The following is a 19,267-nucleotide window of genomic DNA, read 5'->3' as shown; positions in this document are numbered from 1 at the left end:
ATAAGATGCTCCGCATCTAAAAATTGTCCGCGTGGCCTAAAGATTAAGGCGTCTGACTTCGGATCAGAAGATTGCAGGTTCGAGTCCTGTCGCGGACGGTTTTTTTTTCCTCGTTATTTACTTCCCGGGGTTGAATGAGTTAAAGCATGCTGCACCTTCTATTTTGAATTTCAAATTGCTCTAATAAAAAAAAGTGTCGGCGTGACCTAATGAATAAGGCAACTGATTTCGGATCAGATTATTGCAGGTTCGAGTCCTTTCACGGACGCTTTTTTTTCCTCGTTATTTTTTCTCTGTGTGAGTGAACGCATGCTGCACCTTCTATGTTACATTTCATATCGCTCTAATAAAGGCGAAGTGTCCGCGTGGCCTAATAGATTAGGCGTCTGACTTCGGATCAGAAGATTGCAGGTTCTAGTCCTGTCGCGGATGGTTTTTTTTCCTCGTTATTTTCTTCCCGGTGCTAAATGAGTTAAAGCATGCTGCACCTTCTCTGTTACAGTTCATTTCGCTCTCATAAAGACGAAGTGTCCGCGTGACCTAATGAATAAGGCGTCTGACTTCGGAGCAGAAGATTCCAGGTTCGAGTCCTGTCGCGGACGGTTTTTTTCCTCGTTATTTTCTTTCCTGTGGTGAATGAGTTAAAGAATGCTGCACCTTCTATGTTACATTTCATTTCGCTATAATAAAGTAAACTTGTCCGCGTGGCCTAATGGATCAGGCGTCTGACTTCGGATCAGAAGATTGCAGGTTCGAGTCCTGTCGCGGGCGGTTTTTTTTCCTCGTTAATTTTTATTCTCGGTGGTGAATGCGTTAAAGCATGCCTTCTCTGTTGCATTTATTTCTCACAAACAAAAAAAGTGTCCGCGTTGCCTTATGGATAAGGCGTCTGACTTCGGTTCAGACGATTGCAGATTCGTGTCCTGTGGCGGAAGGTTTTTTTTTCTTCGGTTTTTTCATTCCCGGTGGTGAATGGGTTAAAGCATGCTGTACCTTCTCTGGTACATTTAATTTCTCACTAACAAATGAAAGTGTCCGCGTGGCCTAATGGATAAGGCGTCTGACTTCGGATCAGAAGATTGCAGGTTCGAGTCCTGTCGCGGACGGTTTTTTTTTCTTCCTTATTGTTTCCCGGTGGTGAATGAGTTAAAGCATACTGCACCTTCTCTGTTACATTTCATTTCGCTCTAATAAAAAAAATTGTCCGCGTGGCCTAATGAATAAGGCGTCTGACTTCGGATCAGAAACATGCAGGATCAAGTCATGTGGCGGACGGTTTTTTTTCCTCTTTATTTTTTTCCCGTTGGTGAATGAGTGAAAGCATGCTGCACCTTCTATTTTGAATTTCAAATTGCTCTAATAAAAGAAAGTGTCGGCGTGACATAATGGATAAGGCAACTGCTTTCGGATCAGAATTTTGCAGGTTCGAGTCCTTTCACAGACGGTTTTTTTTCCTCGTTATGTTTTTCTCTGTGGTGAATGAGTGAACGCATGCTGCACCTTCTATGTTACCTTTCATTTCGCTCTAATAAAGGCGAAGTGTCCGCGTGGCCCAATGGATAAGGCGTCTGACTTCGGATCAGAAGATTGCAGGTTCGAGTCCTGTCGCGGATGGTTTTTTTTTCCACGTTATTTTCTTCCCGGTGCTGAATGAGTTAAAGCATGCTGCACCTTCTCTGTTACAGTTCATTTCGCTCTCATAAAGACGAAGTGTCCGCGTGGCCTAATGGATAAGGCGTCTGACTTCGGATCAGAAGATTGCAGGTTCGAATCCTGTCGCGGACGGTTTTTTTTCCTCGTTATTTTCTTCCCCGTGGTGAATGAGTGAAAGCATGCTGGACCTTCTGTGTTACATTTCATTTCGCTCTAATAAAGACGGAGTGTCCGCGTGGCCTAATGGATAAGGCGTCTGACTTCGGATCAGAAGATTCCAGGTTCGAGTCCTGTCGCGGACGGTTTTTTTCCTCGTTATTTTCTTCCCTGTGGTGAATGAGTTAAAGCATGCTGCACCTTCTATGTTACATTTCATTTCGTTCAAATAAATTAAAATTGTCCGCGTGGCCTAATGAATAAGGCGTCTGACATCGGATCAGAAGATTGCAGGTTCGAGTCCTGTCGATGACGGTTTTTTTTTCCTCGTTAATTTTTATTCTAGGTGGTGAATGCGTTAAAGCATACCTTCTCTGTTACATTTATTTCTCACTAACGAATGAAAGTGTCCGCGTGGCCTAATGGATAAGGCGTCTGACTTCGGATCGAAGATTGCAGGTTCGAGTCCTGTCGCGGATGGTTTTTTTTTCCTCGTTATTTTCTTCCCGGTGGTGAAAAGTTAAAGCATGCTGCACCTTCTATGTGACAATTCATTTCGCTCTAATAAAGTAAAATTGTCCGCGTGGCCTAATCGAAAAGGCGTCTGACTTCAGATCAGAAGATTGCAGGTCCGAGTCCTGTCGGGGACGGCTTTTATTTCTTCCTTATTGTTTCCCGGTGGTGAATGAGTTAAAGCATACTGCACCTTCTCTGTTACATTTCATTCCGCTCCAATAAAAAAATTGTCCGCGTGGCCTAACGAATGAGGCGTCTGACTTCGGATCAGAAGATTGCAGGTTCGAGTCCTGTCGCGGACGGTTTTTTTTTTCCTCGTTATTTACTTCCCGGTGTTGAATGAGTTAAAGCATGCTGCACCTTCTATTTTGAATTTCAAATTGCTCTAATAAAAGAAAGTGTCGGCGTGACCTAATGGATAAGGCAACTGCTTTCGGATCAGAATTTTGCAGGTTCGAGTCCTTTCACAGACGGTTTTTTTTTCCTCGTTATGTTTTTCTCTGTGGTGAATGAGTGAACGCATGCTGCACCTTCTATGTTACCTTTCATTTCGCTCTAATAAAGGCGAAGTGTCCGCGTGGCCTAATGTATAAGGCGTCTGACTTTGGATCATAAGATTCCAGGTTCGAGTCCTGTCGCGGACGGTTTTTTTTTCCTCGTTATTTTCTTCCCTGTGGTGAATGAGTTCAAGCATGCTGCACCTTCTATGTGACATTTCATTTCGCTCTAATAAAGTAAAATTGTCCGCGTGGCCTAATCGAAAAGGCGTCTGACTTCAGATCAGAAGATTGCAGGTCCGAGTCCTGTCGGGGACGGCTTTTTTTTCTTCCTTATTGTTTCCCGGTGGTGAATGAGTTAAAGCATACTGCACCTTCTCTGTTACATTTCATTTCGCTCTAGTAAAAAAATTGTCCGCGTGGCCTAACAAATTAGGCGTCTGACTTCGGATCAGAAGATTGCAGGTTCGAGTACTGTCGCGGACGGTTGTTTTTCCTCGTTATTTACTTCCCGGTGTTGAATGAGTTAAAGCATCCTGCACCTTCTATTTTGAATTTCAAATTGCTCTAATAAAAGAAAGTGTCGGCGTGACCTAATGGATAAGGCAACTGATTTCGGATCAGATTATTGCAGGTTCGAGTCCTTTCACGGACGGTTTTTTTTTCCTCGTTATTTTCTTCTCTGTGGTGAATGAGTGAACGAATGCTGCACCTTCTATGTCACATTTCATTTCGGTCTAATAACGTAAAATTGTCCGCGTGGCCTAATGGATAAGGCGTCTTACTTCGGATCAGAAGATTGCAGGTTTGAATCCTGTCGACGACGGTTTTTTTCCTCGTTAATTTTTATTCTCGGTGGTGAATGCGTTAAAGCATACCTTCTCTGTTACATTTATTTCTCACAAACAAAAAAAGTGTCCGCGTTGCCTTATGGATAAGGCGTCTGACTTCGGTTCAGACGATTGCAGATTCGTGTCCTGTGGCGGAAGGTTTTTTTTTCGGTTTTTTCTTCCCTGTGGTGAATGAGTTGAAGCATGCTGCACCTTCTATGTTACATTTCATTTCGCTCTAATAGAGTAAAATTGTCCACGTGGCCTAATGGATAAGGCGTCTGACTTCGGATCAGAAGATTGCAGGTTCGAGTCCTGACGCGGACGGTTTTATTTTTCCTCGTTAATTTTTATTCTCGGTGGTGAATGCGTTAAAGCATACCTTCTCTGTTACATTTATTTCTCACTAACAAATGAAAGTGTCCGCGTGGCCTAATTGATAAGGCGTCTGACTTCGCATCGAAGATTGCAGGTTCCAGTCCTGTCGCGGATGGTTTTTTTTTTCCTCGTTATTTTCTTCCCGGTGGTGAATGAGTTAAAGCATTCTGCAACTTCAATGTGACACTTAATTTCGCTCTAATAAAGTAAAATTGTCCGCGTGGCCTAATCGAAAAGGCGTCTGACTTCAGATCAGAAGATTGCAGGTCCGAGTCCTGTCGGGGACGGATTTTTTTTCTTCCTTATTTTTTCCCGGTGGTGAACGAGTTAAAGCATACTGCACCTTCTCTGTTACATTTCATTTCGCTCTAACAAAAAAAATTGCCCGCAGCTTCCCTCGGGGGAACACTGAGGAGGATGCGGACCATATAATTGGTTAACGGGGTGTTAAAGTGCGACTTACTTGGGTCGATGGCTAAATTGGTTAACGTGGTTGTGAAATGGGGTGTTAAATTGCGACTTACTTGGGTCGATGGCAAAATTGGTTAACGTGGTTGTAGGAGGGGGTGTTAAATGAGTGAACACGTACACACGTATGCGAAAGGGCGGCGCTGGTCGAAGGGACGTCGATCATTGTGTTTGTGGATTCGTTGGAATTCATTTCACCGCGACCTTGGACGTCGACGCGCCGTACAAACCAACCGACGAGCGGCAACTGAGCGAGCGAGCGCCGACCTTGAGTATATTATACAGCATGACGGCGCATGCACTGTCAGCTGTTGAATGTTCTCGAAGCGCGACGCCACATGCGCGTCCACTGGAGAATCAGGAGAATTGTAGATGTCGAACGCGGTGTGTAGAGGAGGAAGGGTGCACAGATGGTGGAGGAGTGAAGCGCGCGCGGTGTGTAGATGAGGAAGGGATGCACAGATGGTGGAAGAGTGGGCGACGGCGCGACGGCGCATGCGCACGCGTCAGCTGTCGAATGTTCGAGAAGCGGTGCGGACGGCGCACTACAAGGCGCGAGTATAAGATGCTCCGCATCTAAAAATTGTCCGCGTGGCCTAAAGATTAAGGCGTCTGACTTCGGATCAGAAGATTGCAGGTTCGAGTCCTGTCGCGGACGGTTTTTTTTTCCTCGTTATTTACTTCCCGGTGTTGAATGAGTTAAAGCATGCTGCACCTTCTATTTTGAATTTCAAATTGCTCTAATAAAAAAAAGTGTCGGCGTGACCTAATGAATAAGGCAACTGATTTCGGATCAGATTATTGCAGGTTCGAGTCCTTTCACGGACGCTTTTTTTTCCTCGTTATTTTTTCTCTGTGGTGAATGAGTGAACGCATGCTGCACCTTCTATGTTACATTTCATATCGCTCTAATAAAGGCGAAGTGTCCGCGTGGCCTAATAGATTAGGCGTCTGACTTCGGATCAGAAGATTGCAGGTTCTAGTCCTGTCGCGGATGGTTTTTTTTCCTCGTTATTTTCTTCCCGGTGCTAAATGAGTTAAAGCATGCTGCACCTTCTCTGTTACAGTTCATTTCGCTCTCATAAAGACGAAGTGTCCGCGTGACCTAATGAATAAGGCGTCTGACTTCGGAGCAGAAGATTCCAGGTTCGAGTCCTGTCGCGGACGGTTTTTTTCCTCGTTATTTTCTTTCCTGTGGTGAATGAGTTAAAGAATGCTGCACCTTCTATGTTACATTTCATTTCGCTATAATAAAGTAAACTTGTCCGCGTGGCCTAACGGATCAGGCGTCTGACTTCGGATCAGAAGATTGCAGGTTCGAGTCCTGTCGCGGGCGGTTTTTTTTCCTCGTTAATTTTTATTCTCGGTGGTGAATGCGTTAAAGCATGCCTTCTCTGTTGCATTTATTTCTCACAAACAAAAAAAGTGTCCGCGTTGCCTTATGGATAAGGCGTCTGACTTCGGTTCAGACGATTGCAGATTCGTGTCCTGTGGCGGAAGGTTTTTTTTCTTCGGTTTTTTCATTCCCGGTGGTGAATGGGTTAAAGCATGCTGTACCTTCTCTGGTACATTTAATTTCTCACTAACAAATGAAAGTGTCCGCGTGGCCTAATGGATAAGGCGTCTGACTTCGGATCAGAAGATTGCAGGTTCGAGTCCTGTCGCGGACGGTTTTTTTTTTCTTCCTTATTGTTTCCCGGTGGTGAATGAGTTAATGCATACTGCACCTTCTCTGTTACATTTCATTTCGCTCTAATAAAAAAAATTGTCCGCGTGGCCTAATGAATAAGGCGTCTGACTTCGGATCAGAAACATGCAGGATCAAGTCATGTGGCGGACGGTTTTTTTTTCCTCTTTATTTTTTTCCCGTTGGTGAATGAGTGAAAGCATGCTGCACCTTCTATTTTGAATTTCAAATTGCTCTAATAAAAGAAAGTGTCGGCGTGACATAATGGATAAGGCAACTGATTTCGGATAAGATTATTGCAGGTTCGAGTCCTGTCACGGACGGTTTTTTTTCCTCGTTATTTTTTTCTCTGTGGTGAATGAGTGAAAGCATGCTGCACCTTCTATTTTGAATTTCAAATTGCTCTAATAAAAGAAAGTGTCGGCGTCACCTAATGGATAAGGCAACTGATTTCGGATAAGATTATTGCAGGTTCGAGTCCTGTCACGGACGGTTTTTTTCCTCGTTATTTTTTTCTCTGTGGTGAATGAGTGAATGCATGCTGCACCTTCTATGTTACATTTCATTTCACTCTAATAAAGGCAAAGTGTCCGCGTGGCCTAATGGATAAGGCGTCTGACTTCGGATCAGAAGATTGCAGGTTCGAGTCCTGTCGCAGACGGTTTTTTTTTTCCTCGTTATTTTTTATTCACGGTGGTGAATGCGTTAAAGCATGCTTTACCTTCTCTGTTACATTTATTTCTCACAAACAAACAAAAGTGTCCGCGTGGACTAATGGATAAAGCGTCTGACTTCGGATCAGAAGATTCCAGGTTCGAGTCCTGTCGCGAACGGTTTTTTTTCCTCGTTATTTTCTTCCCTGTGGTGAATGAGTTAAAGCATGCTGCACCTTCTCTGTTACATTTCAATTCGCTCTAATAAACGAAAGTGTCCGCGTTGCCGAATGGATAAGGCGCCTGACTTCGGATCAGAAGATTGCAGGTTCGAGTCCTGTCGCGGACGCTTTTTTTTCCTCGTTATTTTCTTCCCTGTGGTGAACGAGTTAAAGCATGCTGAACCTTCTATGTTACATCTCATTTCGCTCTAATAAAGTAAAATTAAACAAAATTGTTCGCGTGGCCTGATGGATAAGGCGTCTGACTTCGGATCAGAAGATTGCAGGTTCGAGTCCTGTCGCGGACGGTTTTTTTTTCCTCGTTAAATTTTATTCTCGGTGGTGAATGCGTTAAAGCATACCTTCTCTGTTACATTTATTTCTCACTAACAAATGAAAGTGTCCGCGTGGCCTAATGGATAAGGCGTCTGACTTCAGATCGAAGATTGCAGGTTCGAGTCCTGTCGCGGATGGTTTTTTTTTCCTCGTTATTTTCTTTCCGGTGGTGAATGAGTTAAAGCATGCTGCACCTTCTATGTGACATTTCATTTCGCTCTAATAAAGTAAAATTGTCCGCGTGGCCTAATCGAAAAGGCGTCTGACTTCAGATCAGAAAATTGCAGGTCCGAGTCCTTTCGGGGACGGCTTTTTTTTCTTCCTGATTGTTTCCCGGTGGTGAATGAGTTAAAGCATACTGCACCTTCTCTGTTACATTTCATTTCGCTCTAATAAAAAAAATTGTCCGCGTGGCCTAACAAATGAGGCGTCTGACTTCGGATCAGAAGATTGCAGGTTCAAGTCCTGTCGCGGACGGTTTTTTTTTTCCTGGTTATTTACTTCCCGGTGTTGAATGAGTTAAAGCATGCTGCACCTTCTAATTTGAATTTCAAATTGCTCTAATAAAAGAAAGTGTCGGCGTGACCTAATGGATAAGGCAACTGATTTCGGATCAGATTATTGCAGTTTCGAGTCCTTTCACGGACGGTTTTTTTTTCCTCGTTATTTTCTTCTCTGTGGTGAATGAGTGAACGCATGCTGCACCTTCTATGTTACATTTCATTTCGCTCTAATGAAGTAAAATTGTCCGCGTGGCCTAATGGATAAGGCGTCTTACTTCGGATCAGAAGATTGCAGGTTCGAGTCCTGTCGAGACGGTTTTTTTTCCTCGTTAATTTTTATTCTCGGTGGTGAATGCGTTAAAGCATACCTTCTCTGTTACATTTATTTCTCACAAACAAAAAAAGTATCCACGTTGCCTTATGGATAAGGCGTCTGACTTCGGTTCAGACGATTGCAGATTCGTGTCCTGTGGCGGAAGGTTTTTTTTTTCTTCGGTTTTTTCATTCCCGGTGGTGAATGGGTTAAAGCATGCTGTACCTTCTCTGGTACATTTGATTTCTCACTAACAAATGAAAGTGTCCGCGTGGCCTTATGGATAAGGCGTCTGACTTCAGATCAGAAGATTGCAGGTCCGAGTCCTGTCGGGTACGGCTTTTTTTTCTTCCTTATTGTTTCCCGGTGGTGAATGAGTTAAAGCATACTGCACCTTCTCTGTTACATTTCATTTCGCTCTAATAAAAAAAATTGTCCACGTGGCCTAATGAATAAGGCGTCTGACTTCGGATCAGATGATTGCAGGTTCGAGTCCTGTCGCTGACGGTTTTTTTTCCTCGTTATTTACTTCCCGGTGTTGAATGAGTTAAAGCATGCTGCACCTTCTATTTTGAATTTCAAATTGCTCTAATAAAAGAAAGTGTCGGCGTCACCTATTGGATAAGGCAACTGATTTCGGATCAGATTATTGCAGGTTCGAGTCCTGTCACTGACGGTTTTTTTTCCTCGTTATTTTTTTCTCTGTGGTGAATGAGTGAATGCATGCTGCACCTTCTATGTTACATTTCATTTCACTCTAATAAAGGCGAAGTGTCCGCGTTGCCTAATGGATAAGGCGTCTGACTTCGGATCAGAAGATTCCAGGTTCGAGTCCTGTCGCGGACGGTTTTTTTTCCTCGTTATTTTCTTCCCTGTGGTGAATGAGTTAAAGCATGAGGCACCTTCTATGTTACATTTCATTTCGCTCTAATAAAGTAAAATTGTCCACGTGGCCTAATGGATAAGGCGTCTGACTTCGGATCAGAAGATTGCAGGTTCGAGTCCTGTCGCGGACGGTTTTATTTTTCCTCGTTAATTTTTATTCTCGGTGGTGAATGCGTTAAAGCATACCTTCTCTGTTAGATTTATTTCTCACTAGCAAATGAAAGTGTCCGCGTGGCCTAACGGATAAGGCGTCTGACTTCGGATCGAAGATTGCAGGTTCGAGTCCTGTCGCGGATGGTTTTTTTTTTCCTCGTTATTTTCTTCCCGGTGGTGAATGAGTTAAAGCATGCTGCACCTTCTATGTGACATTTCATTTCGCTCTAATAAAGTAAAATTGTCCGCGTGGCCTAATCGAAAAGGCGTCTGACTTCAGATCAGAAGATTGCAGGTCCGAGTCTTGTCGGGGACGACTTTTTTTCCTTTCTTATTGTTTCCCGGTGGTGAATGAGTTAAAGCATACTGCACCTTCTCTGTTACATTTCATTTCACTCTAATAAAAATAATTGTCCGCGTGGCCTAATGAATAAGGCATCTGACTTCAGATCAGAAGATTGCAGGTTCCAGTCCTGTCGCGGATGGTTTTTTTTTCCTCGTTATTTTCTTCCCGGTGGTGAATGAGTTAAAGCATTCTGCAACTTCTATGTGACATTTAATTTCGCTCTAATAAAGTAAAATTGTCCGCGTGGCCTAATCGAAAAGGCGTCTGACTTCAGATCAGAAGATTGCAGGTCCGAGTCCTGTCGGGGACGGATTTTTTTTCTTCCTTATTTTTTGCCGGTGGTGAACGAGTTAAAGCATACTGCACCTTCTCTTTTACATTTCATTTCGCTCTAACAAAAAAAATTGCCCGCAGCTTCCCTCGGGGGAACACTGAGGAGGATGCGGACCATATAATTGGTTAACGGGGTGTTAAAGTGCGACTTACTTGGGTCGATGGCTAAATTGGTTAACGTGGTTGTGAAATGGGGTGTTAAATTGCGACTTACTTGGGTCGATGGCTAAATTGGTTAACGTGGTTGTAGGAGGGGGTGTTAAATGAGTGAACACGTACACACGTATGCGAAAAGGCGGCGCTGGTCGAAGGGACGTCGATCATTGTGTTTGTGGATTCGTTGGAATTCATTTCACCGCGACCTTGGACGTCGACGCGCCGTACAAACCAACCGACGAGCGGCAACTGAGCGAGCGAGCGCCGACCTTGAGTATATTATACAGCATGACGGCGCATGCACTGTCAGCTGTTGAATGTTCTCGAAGCGCGACGCCACATGCGCGTCCACTGGAGAATCAGGAGAATTGTAGATGTCGAACGCGGTGTGTAGAGGAGGAAGGGTGCACAGATGGTGGAGGAGTGAAGCGCGCGCGGTGTGTAGATGAGGAAGGGATGCACAGATGGTGGAAGAGTGGGCGACGGCGCGACGGCGCATGCGCACGCGTCAGCTGTCGAATGTTCGAGAAGCGGTGCGGACGGCGCACTACAAGGCGCGAGTATAAGATGCTCCGCATCTAAAAATTGTCCGCGTGGCCTAAAGATTAAGGCGTCTGACTTCGGATCAGAAGATTGCAGGTTCGAGTCCTGTCGCGGACGGTTTTTTTTTCCTCGTTATTTACTTCCCGGTGTTGAATGAGTTAAAGCATGCTGCACCTTCTATTTTGAATTTCAAATTGCTCTAATAAAAAAAAGTGTCGGCGTGACCTAATGAATAAGGCAACTGATTTCGGATCAGATTATTGCAGGTTCGAGTCCTTTCACGGACGGTTTTTTTTCCTCGTTATTTTTTCTCTGTGGTGAATGAGTGAACGCATGCTGCACCTTCTATGTTACATTTCATATCGCTCTAATAAAGGCGAAGTGTCCGCGTGGCCTAATAGATTAGGCGTCTGACTTCGGATCAGAAGATTGCAGGTTCTAGTCCAGTCTCGGATGGTTTTTTTTCCTCGTTATTTTCTTCCCGGTGCTAAATGAGTTAAAGCATGCTGCACCTTCTCTGTTACAGTTTATTTCGCTCTCATAAAGACGAAGTGTCCGCGTGACCTAATGAATAAGGCGTCTGACTTCGGAGCAGAAGATTCCAGGTTCGAGTCCTGTCGCGGACGGTTTTTTTCCTCGTTATTTTCTTTCCTGTGGTGAATGAGTTAAAGAATGCTGCACCTTCTATGTTACATTTCATTTCGCTATAATAAAGTAAAATTGTCCGCGTGGCCTAATGGATCAGGCGTCTGACTTCGGATCAGAAGATTGCAGGTTCGAGTCCTGTCGCGGACGGTTTTTTTTCCTCGTTAATTTTTATTCTCGGTGGTGAATGCGTTAAAGCATGCCTTCTCTGTTACATTTATTTCTCGCAAACAAAAAAAGTGTCCGCGTTGCCTTATGGATAAGGCGTCTGACTTCGGTTCAGACGATTGCAGATTCGTGTCCTGTGGCGGAAGGTTTTTTTTTCTTCGGTTTTTTCATTCCCGGTGGTGAATGGGTTAAAGCATACTGTACCTTCTCTGGTACATTTAATTTCTCACTAACAAATGAAAGTGTCCGCGTGGCCTAATGGATAAGGCGTCTGACTTCGGATCAGAAGATTGCAGGTTCGAGTCCTGTCGCGGACGGTTTTTTTTTCCTCGTTATTTTATTCCCGGTGGTGAATGAGTTAAAGCATGCTGCACCTTCTATGTGGCTTTTCATTTCGCGCTAATAAAAAAATTGTCCGCGTGGCCTAATCGAAAAGGCGTCTGACTTCAGATCAGAAGATTGCAGGTCCGAGTCCTGTCGGGGACGGCTTTTTTTTCTTCCTTATTGTTTCCCGGTGCTGAATGAGTTAAAGCATACTGCACCTTCTCTGTTACATTTCATTTCGCTCTAATAAAAAAAATTGTCCGCGTGGCCTAATGAATAAGGCGTCTGACTTCGGATCAGAAACATGCAGGATCAAGTCATGTGGCGGACGGTTTTTTTTCCTCTTTATTTTTTTCCCGTTGGTGAATGAGTGAAAGCATGCTGCACCTTCTATTTTGAATTTCAAATTGCTCTAATAAAAGAAAGTGTCGGCGTGACATAATGGATAAGGCAACTGATTTCGGATAAGATTATTGCAGGTTCGAGTCCTGTCACGGACGGTTTTTTTTCCTCGTTATTTTTTTCTCTGTGGTGAATGAGTGAAAGCATGCTGCACCTTCTATTTTGAATTTCAAATTGCTCTAATAAAAGAAAGTGTCGGCGTCACCTAATGGATAAGGCAACTGATTTCGGATAAGATTATTGCAGGTTCGAGTCCTGTCACGGACGGTTTTTTTCCTCATTATTTTTTTCTCTGTGGTGAATGAGTGAATGCATGCTGCACCTTCTATGTTACATTTCATTTCACTCTAATAAAGGCAAAGTGTCCGCGTGGCCTAATGGATAAGGCGTCTGACTTCGGATCAGAAGATTGCAGGTTCGAGTCCTGTCGCAGACGGTTTTTTTTTCCTCGTTATTTTTTATTCACGGTGGTGAATGCGTTAAAGCATGCTTTACCTTCTCTGTTACATTTATTTCTCACAAACAAACAAAAGTGTCCGCGTGGCCTAATGGATAAAGCGTCTGACTTCGGATCAGAAGATTCCAGGTTCGAGTCCTTTCGCGAACGGTTTTTTTTCCTCGTTATTTTCTTCCCTGTGGTGAATGAGTTAAAGCATGCTGCACCTTCTCTGTTACATTTCAATTCGCTCTAATAAACGAAAGTGTCCGCGTTGCCTAATGGATAAGGCGCCTGACTTCGGATCAGAAGATTGCAGGTTCGAGTCCTGTCGCGGACGCTTTTTTTTCCTCGTTATTTTCTTCCCTGTGGTGAACGAGTTAAAGCATGCTGAACCTTCTATGTTACATCTCATTTCGCTCTAATAAAGTAAAATTAAACAAAATTGTTCGCGTGGCCTGATGGATAAGGCGTCTGACTTCGGATCAGAAGATTGCAGGTTCGAGTCCTGTCGCGGACGGTTTTTTTTCCTCGTTAAATTTTATTCTCGGTGGTGAATGCGTTAAAGCATACCTTCTCTGTTACATTTATTTCTCACTAACAAATGAAACTGTCCGCGTGGCCTAATGGATAAGGCGTCTGACTTCGGATCGAAGATTGCAGGTTCGAGTCCTGTCGCGGATGGTTTTTTTTTCCTCGTTATTTTCTTCCCGGTGGTGAATGAGTTAAAGCATGCTGCACCTTCTATGTGACATTTCATTTCGCTCTAATAAAGTAAAATTGTCCGCGTGGCCTAATCGAAAAGGCGTCTGACTTCAGATCAGAAGATTGCAGGTCCGAGTCTTGTCGGGGACGACTTTTTTTCCTTCCTTATTGTTTCCCGGTGGTGAATGAGTTAAAGCATACTGCACCTTCTCTGTTACATTTCATTTCACTCTAATAAAAATAATTGTCCGCGTGGCCTAATGAATAAGGCATCTGACTTCGGATCAGAAGATTGCAGGTTCGAGTCCTGTCACGGACGGTTTTTTTTTTCCTCGTTATTTACTTCCCGGTGTTGAATGAGTTAAAGCATGCTGCACCTTCTATTTTGAATTTCAAATTGCTCTAATAAAAGAAAGTGTCGGCGTGACCTAATGGATAAGGCAACTAATTTCGGATCAGATTATTGCAGGTTCGAGTCCTGTCACGGACGGTTTTTTTTTCCTCGTTATTTTTTTCTCTGTGGTGAATGAGTGAACGCATGCTGCACCTTCTATGTTACATTTCATTTCGCTCTAATAAAGGCGAAGTGTCCGCGTGGTCTGATGGATAACTTGTCTGACTTCGGATCAGAAGATTGCAGGTTCGAGTCGTGTCGCGGATGGTTTTTTTTTCCTCGTTATTTTCTTCCCGGTGCTGAATGAGTTAAAGCATGCTGCACCTTCTCTGTTACAGTTCATTTCGCTCTCATAAAGGCGAAGTGTCCGCGTGGCCTAATGGGTAAGGCGTCTGACTTCGGATCAGAAGATTGCAGGTTCGAATCCTGTCGCGGACGGTTTTTTTTCCTCGTTGTTTTCTTCCCTGTGGTGAATGAGTTAAAGCATGCTGCACCTTCTATGTTACATTTCATTTCGCTCTAATGAAGTAAAATTGTCCGCGTGGCCTAATGGATAAGGCGTCTGACTTCGGATCAGAAGATTGCAGGTTCGAGTCCTGTCGCGGACGCTTTTTTTTCCTCGTTATTTTCTTCCCTGTGGTGAACGAGTTAAAGCATGCTGAACCTTCTATGTTACATCTCATTTCGCTCTATTAAAGTAAAATTAAACAAAATTGTTCGCGTGGCCTGATGGATAAGGCGTCTGACTTCGGATCAGAAGATTGCAGGTTCGAGTCCTGTCGCGGACGGTTTTTTTTTCCTCGTTAAATTTTATTCTCGGTGGTGAATGCGTTAAAGCATGCTGAACCTTCTATGTTACATCTCATTTCGCTCTAATAAAGTAAAATTAAACAAAATTGTTCGCGTGGCCTGATGGATAAGGCGTCTGACTTCGGATCAGAAGATTGCAGGTTCGAGTCCTGTCGCGGACGGTTTTTTTTTTCCTCGTTAAATTTTATTCTCGGTGGTGAATGCGTTAAAGCATACCTTCTCTGTTACATTTATTTCTCACTAACAAATGAAAGTGTCCGCGTGGCCTAATGGATAAGGCGTCTGACTTCAGATCGAAGATTGCAGGTTCGAGTCCTGTCGCGGATGGTTTTTTTTTCCTCGTTATTTTCTTCCCGGTGGTGAATGAGTTAAAGCATGCTGCACCTTCTATGTGACATTTCATTTCGCTCTAATAAAGTAAAATTGTCCGCGTGGCCTAATCGAAAAGGCGTCTGACTTCAGATCAGAAGATTGCAGGTCCGAGTCCTTTCGGGGACGGCTTTTTTTTCTTCCTGATTGTTTCCCGGTGGTGAATGAGTTAAAGCATACTGCACCTTCTCTGTTACATTTCATTTCGCTCTAATAAAAAAATTGTCCGCGTGGCCTAACAAATGAGGCGTCTGACTTCGGATCAGAAGATTGCAGGTTCAAGTCCTTTCGCGGACGGTTTTTTTTCCTCGTTATTTACTTCCCGGTGTTGAATGAGTTAAAGCATGCTGCACCTTCTAATTTGAATTTCAAATTGCTCTAATAAAAGGAAGTGTCGGCGTGACCTAATGGATAAGGCAACTGATTTCGGATCAGATTATTGCAGTTTCGAGTCCTTTCACGGACGGTTTTTTTTCCTCGTTATTTTCTTCTCTGTGGTGAATGAGTGAACGCATGCTGCACCTTCTATGTTACATTTCATTTCGCTCTATTGAAGTAAAATTGTCCGCGTGGCCTAATGGATAAGGCGTCTTACTTCGGATCAGAAGATTGCAGGTTCGAGTCCTGTCGAGACGGTTTTTTTTCCTCGTTAATTTTTATTCTCGGTGGTGAATGCGTTAAAGCATACCTTCTCTGTTACATTTATTTCTCACAAATAAAAAAAGTATCCACGTTGCCTTTTGGATAAGGCGTCTGACTTCGGTTCAGACGATTGCAGATTCGTGTCCTGTGGCGGAAGGTTTTTTTTTTCTTCGGTTTTTTCATTCCCGGTGGTGAATGGGTTAAAGCATGCTGTACCTTCTCTGGTACATTTGATTTCTCACTAACAAATGAAAGTGTCCGCGTGGCCTAATCGATAAGGCGTCTGACTTCGGATCAGAAGATTGCAGGTTCGAGTCCTGTCGCGGACGGTTTTTTTTTCCTCGTTATTTTCTTCCCGGTGGTGAATGAGTTAAAGCATGCTGCACCTTCTATGTGACATTTCATTTCGCTCTAATAAAGTAAAATTGTCCGCGTGGCCTAATCGAAAAGGCGTCTGACTTCAGATCAGAAGATTGCAGGTCCGAGTCCTGTCGGGTACGGCTTTTTTTTCTTCCTTATTGTTTCCCGGTGGTGAATGAGTTAAAGCATACTGCACCTTCTCTGTTACATTTCATTTCGCTCTAATAAAAAAAATTGTCCACGTGGCCTAATGAATAAGGCGTCTGACTTCGGATCAGAAGATTGCAGGTTCGAGTCCTGTCGCTGACGGTTTTTTTTCCTCGTTATTTACTTCCCGGTGTTGAATGAGTTAAAGCATGCTGCACCTTCTATTTTGAATTTCAAATTGCTCTAATAAAAGAAAGTGTCGGCGTCACCTATTGGATAAAGCAACTGATTTCGGATCAGATTATTGCAGGTTCGAGTCCTGTCACTGACGGTTTTTTTTTCCTCGTTATTTTTTTCTCTGTGGTGAATGAGTGAATGCATGCTGCACCTTCTATGTTACATTTCATTTCACTCTAATAAAGGCGAAGTGTCCGCGTGGCCTAATGGATAAGGCGTCTGACTTCGGATCAGAAGATTCCAGGTTCGAGTCCTGTCGCGGACGGTTTTTTTTCCTCGTTATTTTCTTCCCTGTGGTGAATGAGTTAAAGCATGAGGCACCTTCTATGTTACATTTCATTTCGCTCTAATAAAGTAAAATTGTCCACGTGGCCTAATGGATAAGGCGTCTGACTTCGGATCAGAAGATTGCAGGTTCGAGTCCTGTCGCGGACGGTTTTATTTTTCCTCGTTAATTTTTATTCTCGGTGGTAATGCGTTAAAGCATACCTTCTCTGTTAGATTTATTTCTCACTAGCAAATGAAAGTGTCCGCGTGGCCTAATGGATAAGGCGTCTGACTTCGGATCGAAGATTGCAGGTTCGAGTCCTGTCGCGGATGGTTTTTTTTCCTCATTATTTTCTTCCCGGTGGTGAATGAGTTAAAGCATGCTGCACCTTCTATGTGACATTTCATTTCGCTCTAATAAAGTAAAATTGTCCGCGTGGCCTAATCGAAAAGGCGTCTGACTTCAGATCAGAAGATTGCAGGTCCGAGTCTTGTCGGGGACGACTTTTTTTCCTTCCTTATTGTTTCCCGGTGGTGAATGAGTTAAAGCATACTGCACCTTCTCTGTTACATTTCATTTCACTCTAATAAAAATAATTGTCCGCGTGGCCTAATGAATAAGGCATCTGACTTCAGATCAGAAGATTGCAGGTTCGAGTCCTGTCACGGACGGTTTTTTTTTCCCTCGTTATTTACTTCCCGGTGTTGAATGAGTTAAAGCATGCTGCACCTTCTATTTTGAATTTCAAATTGCTCTAATAAAAGAAAGTGTCGGCGTGACCTAATGGATAAGGCAACTGATTTCGGATCAGATTATTGCAGGTTCGAGTCCTGTCACGGACGGTTTTTTTTCCTCGTTATTTTTTTCTCTGTGGTGAATGAGTGAACGCATGCTGCACCTTCTATGTTACATTTCATTTCGCTCTAATAAAGGCGAAGTGTCCGCGTGGTCTGATGGATAACTTGTCTGACTTCGGATCAGAAGATTGCAGGTTCGAGTCGTGTCGCGGATGGTTTTTTTTTCCTCGTTATTTTCTTCCCGGTGCTGAATGAGTTAAAGCATGCTGCACCTTCTCTGTTACAGTTCATTTCGCTCTCATAAAGGCGAAGTGTCCGCGTGGCCTAATGGGTAAGGCGTCTGACTTCGGATCAGAAGATTGCAGGTTCGAGTCCTGTCGCGGACGCTTTTTTTTCCTCGTTATTTTCTTCCCTGTGGTGAACGAGTTAAAGCATGCTGAACCTTCTATGTTACATCTCATTTCGCTCTAATAAAGTAAAATTAAACAAAATTGTTCGCGTGGCCTGATGGATAAGACGTCTGACTTCGGATCAGAAGATTGCAGGTTCGAGTCCTGTCGCGGACGGTTTTTTTTTCCTCGTTAAATTTTATTCTCGGTGGTGAATGCGTTAAAGCATACCTTCTCTGTTACATTTATTTCTCACTAACAAATGAAAGTGTCCGCGTGGCCTAATGGATAAGGCGTCTGACTTCAGATCGAAGATTGCAGGTTCGAGTCCTGTCGCAGATGGTTTTTTTTCCTCGTTATTTTCTTCCCGGTGGTGAATGAGTTCAAGCATGCTGCACCTTCTATGTGACATTTCATTTCGCTCTAATAAAGTAAAATTGTCCGCGTGGCCTAATCGAAAAGGCGTCTGACTTCAGATCAGAAGATTGCAGGTCCGAGTCCTTTCGGGGACGGCTTTTTTTTCTTCCTGATTGTTTCCCGGTGGTGAATGAGTTAAAGCATACTGCACCTTCTCTGTTACATTTCATTTCGCTCTAATAAAAAAAATTGTCCGCGTGGCCTAACAAATGAGGCGTCTGACTTCGGATCAGAAGATTGCAGGTTCAAGTCCTGTCGCGGACGGTTTTTTTTTCCTCGTTATTTACTTCCCGGTGTTGAATGAGTTAAAGCATGCTGCACCTTCTAATTTGAATTTCAAATTGCTCTAATAAAAGAAAGTGTCGGCGTGACCTAATGGATAAGGCAACTGATTTCGGATCAGATTATTGCAGTTTCGAGTCCTTTCACGGACGGTTTTTTTTTCCTCGTTATTTTCTTCTCTGTGGTGAATGAGTGAACGCATGCTGCACCTTCTATGTTACATTTCATTTCGCTCTAATTAAGTAAAATTGTCCGCGTGGCCTAATGGATAAGGCGTCTTACTTCGGATCAGAAGATTGCAGGTTCGAGTCCTGTCGAGACGGTTTTTTTTTCCTCGTTAATTTTTATTCTCGGTGGTGAATGCGTTAAAGCATACCTTCTCTGTTACATTTATTTCTCACAAACAAAAAAAGTATCCACGTTGCCTTATGGATAAGGCGTCTGACTTCGGTTCAGACGATTGCAGATTCGTGTCCTGTGGCGGAAGGTTTTTTTTTTCTTCGGTTTTTTCATTCCCGGTGATGAATGGGTTAAAGCATGCTGTACCTTCTCTGGTACATTTGATTTCTCACTAACAAATGAAAGTGTCCGCGTGGCCTAATGGATAAGGCGTCTGACTTCGGATCAGAAGATTGCAGGTTCGAGTCCTGTCGCGGACGGTTTTTTTTTCCTCGTTATTTTCTTCCCGGTGGTGAATGAGTTAAAGCATGCTGCACCTTCTATGTGACATTTCATTTCGCTCTAATAAAGTAAAATTGTCCGCGTAACCTAATCGAAAAGGCGTCTGACTTCAGATCAGAAGATTGCAGGTCCGAGTCCTGTCGGGTACGGCTTTTTTTTCTTCCTTA

The 19,267-nt window shown here is 43.5% G+C and overlaps 32 non-coding genes across 32 annotated transcripts; all 32 read left to right on the top strand.

Annotated features, from left to right (window-relative positions):
* The first annotated feature begins 25 nt into the window (after positions 1 to 25).
* On the top strand, positions 26 to 98 carry TRNAR-UCG (transfer RNA arginine (anticodon UCG)). Its single transcript has one exon. It is a non-coding gene; the product is annotated as a tRNA-Arg (tRNA).
* A 600-nt stretch (positions 99 to 698) lies between these two features.
* On the top strand, positions 699 to 771 carry TRNAR-UCG (transfer RNA arginine (anticodon UCG)). The gene has a single exon. It is a non-coding gene; the product is annotated as a tRNA-Arg (tRNA).
* Positions 772 to 1,033: 262 nt separating this feature from the next.
* TRNAR-UCG (transfer RNA arginine (anticodon UCG)) lies at positions 1,034 to 1,106 on the top strand. Its single transcript has one exon. It is a non-coding gene; the product is annotated as a tRNA-Arg (tRNA).
* Positions 1,107 to 1,541: 435 nt separating this feature from the next.
* On the top strand, positions 1,542 to 1,614 carry TRNAR-UCG (transfer RNA arginine (anticodon UCG)). Its single transcript has one exon. It is a non-coding gene; the product is annotated as a tRNA-Arg (tRNA).
* Positions 1,615 to 1,712: 98 nt separating this feature from the next.
* TRNAR-UCG (transfer RNA arginine (anticodon UCG)) lies at positions 1,713 to 1,785 on the top strand. Its single transcript has one exon. It is a non-coding gene; the product is annotated as a tRNA-Arg (tRNA).
* Positions 1,786 to 1,882: 97 nt separating this feature from the next.
* On the top strand, positions 1,883 to 1,955 carry TRNAR-UCG (transfer RNA arginine (anticodon UCG)). The gene has a single exon. It is a non-coding gene; the product is annotated as a tRNA-Arg (tRNA).
* Positions 1,956 to 2,896: 941 nt separating this feature from the next.
* On the top strand, positions 2,897 to 2,969 carry TRNAQ-UUG (transfer RNA glutamine (anticodon UUG)). The gene has a single exon. It is a non-coding gene; the product is annotated as a tRNA-Gln (tRNA).
* A 937-nt stretch (positions 2,970 to 3,906) lies between these two features.
* On the top strand, positions 3,907 to 3,979 carry TRNAR-UCG (transfer RNA arginine (anticodon UCG)). The gene has a single exon. It is a non-coding gene; the product is annotated as a tRNA-Arg (tRNA).
* Positions 3,980 to 5,083: 1,104 nt separating this feature from the next.
* On the top strand, positions 5,084 to 5,156 carry TRNAR-UCG (transfer RNA arginine (anticodon UCG)). The gene has a single exon. It is a non-coding gene; the product is annotated as a tRNA-Arg (tRNA).
* A 605-nt stretch (positions 5,157 to 5,761) lies between these two features.
* Positions 5,762 to 5,834, top strand: TRNAR-UCG (transfer RNA arginine (anticodon UCG)). The gene has a single exon. It is a non-coding gene; the product is annotated as a tRNA-Arg (tRNA).
* Positions 5,835 to 6,095: 261 nt separating this feature from the next.
* Positions 6,096 to 6,168, top strand: TRNAR-UCG (transfer RNA arginine (anticodon UCG)). Its single transcript has one exon. It is a non-coding gene; the product is annotated as a tRNA-Arg (tRNA).
* Positions 6,169 to 6,773: 605 nt separating this feature from the next.
* TRNAR-UCG (transfer RNA arginine (anticodon UCG)) lies at positions 6,774 to 6,846 on the top strand. Its single transcript has one exon. It is a non-coding gene; the product is annotated as a tRNA-Arg (tRNA).
* A 268-nt stretch (positions 6,847 to 7,114) lies between these two features.
* On the top strand, positions 7,115 to 7,187 carry TRNAR-UCG (transfer RNA arginine (anticodon UCG)). Its single transcript has one exon. It is a non-coding gene; the product is annotated as a tRNA-Arg (tRNA).
* A 107-nt stretch (positions 7,188 to 7,294) lies between these two features.
* Positions 7,295 to 7,367, top strand: TRNAR-UCG (transfer RNA arginine (anticodon UCG)). Its single transcript has one exon. It is a non-coding gene; the product is annotated as a tRNA-Arg (tRNA).
* A 1,617-nt stretch (positions 7,368 to 8,984) lies between these two features.
* On the top strand, positions 8,985 to 9,057 carry TRNAR-UCG (transfer RNA arginine (anticodon UCG)). The gene has a single exon. It is a non-coding gene; the product is annotated as a tRNA-Arg (tRNA).
* Positions 9,058 to 9,154: 97 nt separating this feature from the next.
* Positions 9,155 to 9,227, top strand: TRNAR-UCG (transfer RNA arginine (anticodon UCG)). The gene has a single exon. It is a non-coding gene; the product is annotated as a tRNA-Arg (tRNA).
* Positions 9,228 to 10,671: 1,444 nt separating this feature from the next.
* TRNAR-UCG (transfer RNA arginine (anticodon UCG)) lies at positions 10,672 to 10,744 on the top strand. Its single transcript has one exon. It is a non-coding gene; the product is annotated as a tRNA-Arg (tRNA).
* A 605-nt stretch (positions 10,745 to 11,349) lies between these two features.
* On the top strand, positions 11,350 to 11,422 carry TRNAR-UCG (transfer RNA arginine (anticodon UCG)). The gene has a single exon. It is a non-coding gene; the product is annotated as a tRNA-Arg (tRNA).
* Positions 11,423 to 11,684: 262 nt separating this feature from the next.
* On the top strand, positions 11,685 to 11,757 carry TRNAR-UCG (transfer RNA arginine (anticodon UCG)). The gene has a single exon. It is a non-coding gene; the product is annotated as a tRNA-Arg (tRNA).
* A 772-nt stretch (positions 11,758 to 12,529) lies between these two features.
* TRNAR-UCG (transfer RNA arginine (anticodon UCG)) lies at positions 12,530 to 12,602 on the top strand. The gene has a single exon. It is a non-coding gene; the product is annotated as a tRNA-Arg (tRNA).
* Positions 12,603 to 12,869: 267 nt separating this feature from the next.
* TRNAR-UCG (transfer RNA arginine (anticodon UCG)) lies at positions 12,870 to 12,942 on the top strand. The gene has a single exon. It is a non-coding gene; the product is annotated as a tRNA-Arg (tRNA).
* Positions 12,943 to 13,049: 107 nt separating this feature from the next.
* On the top strand, positions 13,050 to 13,122 carry TRNAR-UCG (transfer RNA arginine (anticodon UCG)). Its single transcript has one exon. It is a non-coding gene; the product is annotated as a tRNA-Arg (tRNA).
* A 431-nt stretch (positions 13,123 to 13,553) lies between these two features.
* On the top strand, positions 13,554 to 13,626 carry TRNAR-UCG (transfer RNA arginine (anticodon UCG)). The gene has a single exon. It is a non-coding gene; the product is annotated as a tRNA-Arg (tRNA).
* Positions 13,627 to 14,066: 440 nt separating this feature from the next.
* TRNAR-UCG (transfer RNA arginine (anticodon UCG)) lies at positions 14,067 to 14,139 on the top strand. The gene has a single exon. It is a non-coding gene; the product is annotated as a tRNA-Arg (tRNA).
* Positions 14,140 to 14,236: 97 nt separating this feature from the next.
* On the top strand, positions 14,237 to 14,309 carry TRNAR-UCG (transfer RNA arginine (anticodon UCG)). Its single transcript has one exon. It is a non-coding gene; the product is annotated as a tRNA-Arg (tRNA).
* Positions 14,310 to 14,416: 107 nt separating this feature from the next.
* Positions 14,417 to 14,489, top strand: TRNAR-UCG (transfer RNA arginine (anticodon UCG)). The gene has a single exon. It is a non-coding gene; the product is annotated as a tRNA-Arg (tRNA).
* Positions 14,490 to 14,599: 110 nt separating this feature from the next.
* Positions 14,600 to 14,672, top strand: TRNAR-UCG (transfer RNA arginine (anticodon UCG)). Its single transcript has one exon. It is a non-coding gene; the product is annotated as a tRNA-Arg (tRNA).
* Positions 14,673 to 15,778: 1,106 nt separating this feature from the next.
* TRNAR-UCG (transfer RNA arginine (anticodon UCG)) lies at positions 15,779 to 15,851 on the top strand. Its single transcript has one exon. It is a non-coding gene; the product is annotated as a tRNA-Arg (tRNA).
* A 607-nt stretch (positions 15,852 to 16,458) lies between these two features.
* TRNAR-UCG (transfer RNA arginine (anticodon UCG)) lies at positions 16,459 to 16,531 on the top strand. The gene has a single exon. It is a non-coding gene; the product is annotated as a tRNA-Arg (tRNA).
* Positions 16,532 to 16,628: 97 nt separating this feature from the next.
* Positions 16,629 to 16,701, top strand: TRNAR-UCG (transfer RNA arginine (anticodon UCG)). The gene has a single exon. It is a non-coding gene; the product is annotated as a tRNA-Arg (tRNA).
* Positions 16,702 to 17,644: 943 nt separating this feature from the next.
* TRNAR-UCG (transfer RNA arginine (anticodon UCG)) lies at positions 17,645 to 17,717 on the top strand. The gene has a single exon. It is a non-coding gene; the product is annotated as a tRNA-Arg (tRNA).
* A 1,288-nt stretch (positions 17,718 to 19,005) lies between these two features.
* Positions 19,006 to 19,078, top strand: TRNAR-UCG (transfer RNA arginine (anticodon UCG)). Its single transcript has one exon. It is a non-coding gene; the product is annotated as a tRNA-Arg (tRNA).
* Positions 19,079 to 19,267: the final 189 nt, after the last annotated feature.

Source organism: Rhipicephalus microplus, chromosome X (genome assembly GCF_043290135.1).
Source record: "Rhipicephalus microplus isolate Deutch F79 chromosome X, USDA_Rmic, whole genome shotgun sequence".
Classification (NCBI taxonomy): Eukaryota; Metazoa; Arthropoda; class Arachnida; order Ixodida; family Ixodidae; genus Rhipicephalus; species Rhipicephalus microplus.
The sequence above is the reverse complement of the archived record's forward strand: the minus strand, read 5'-3'. Positions and strand labels throughout refer to the sequence as shown.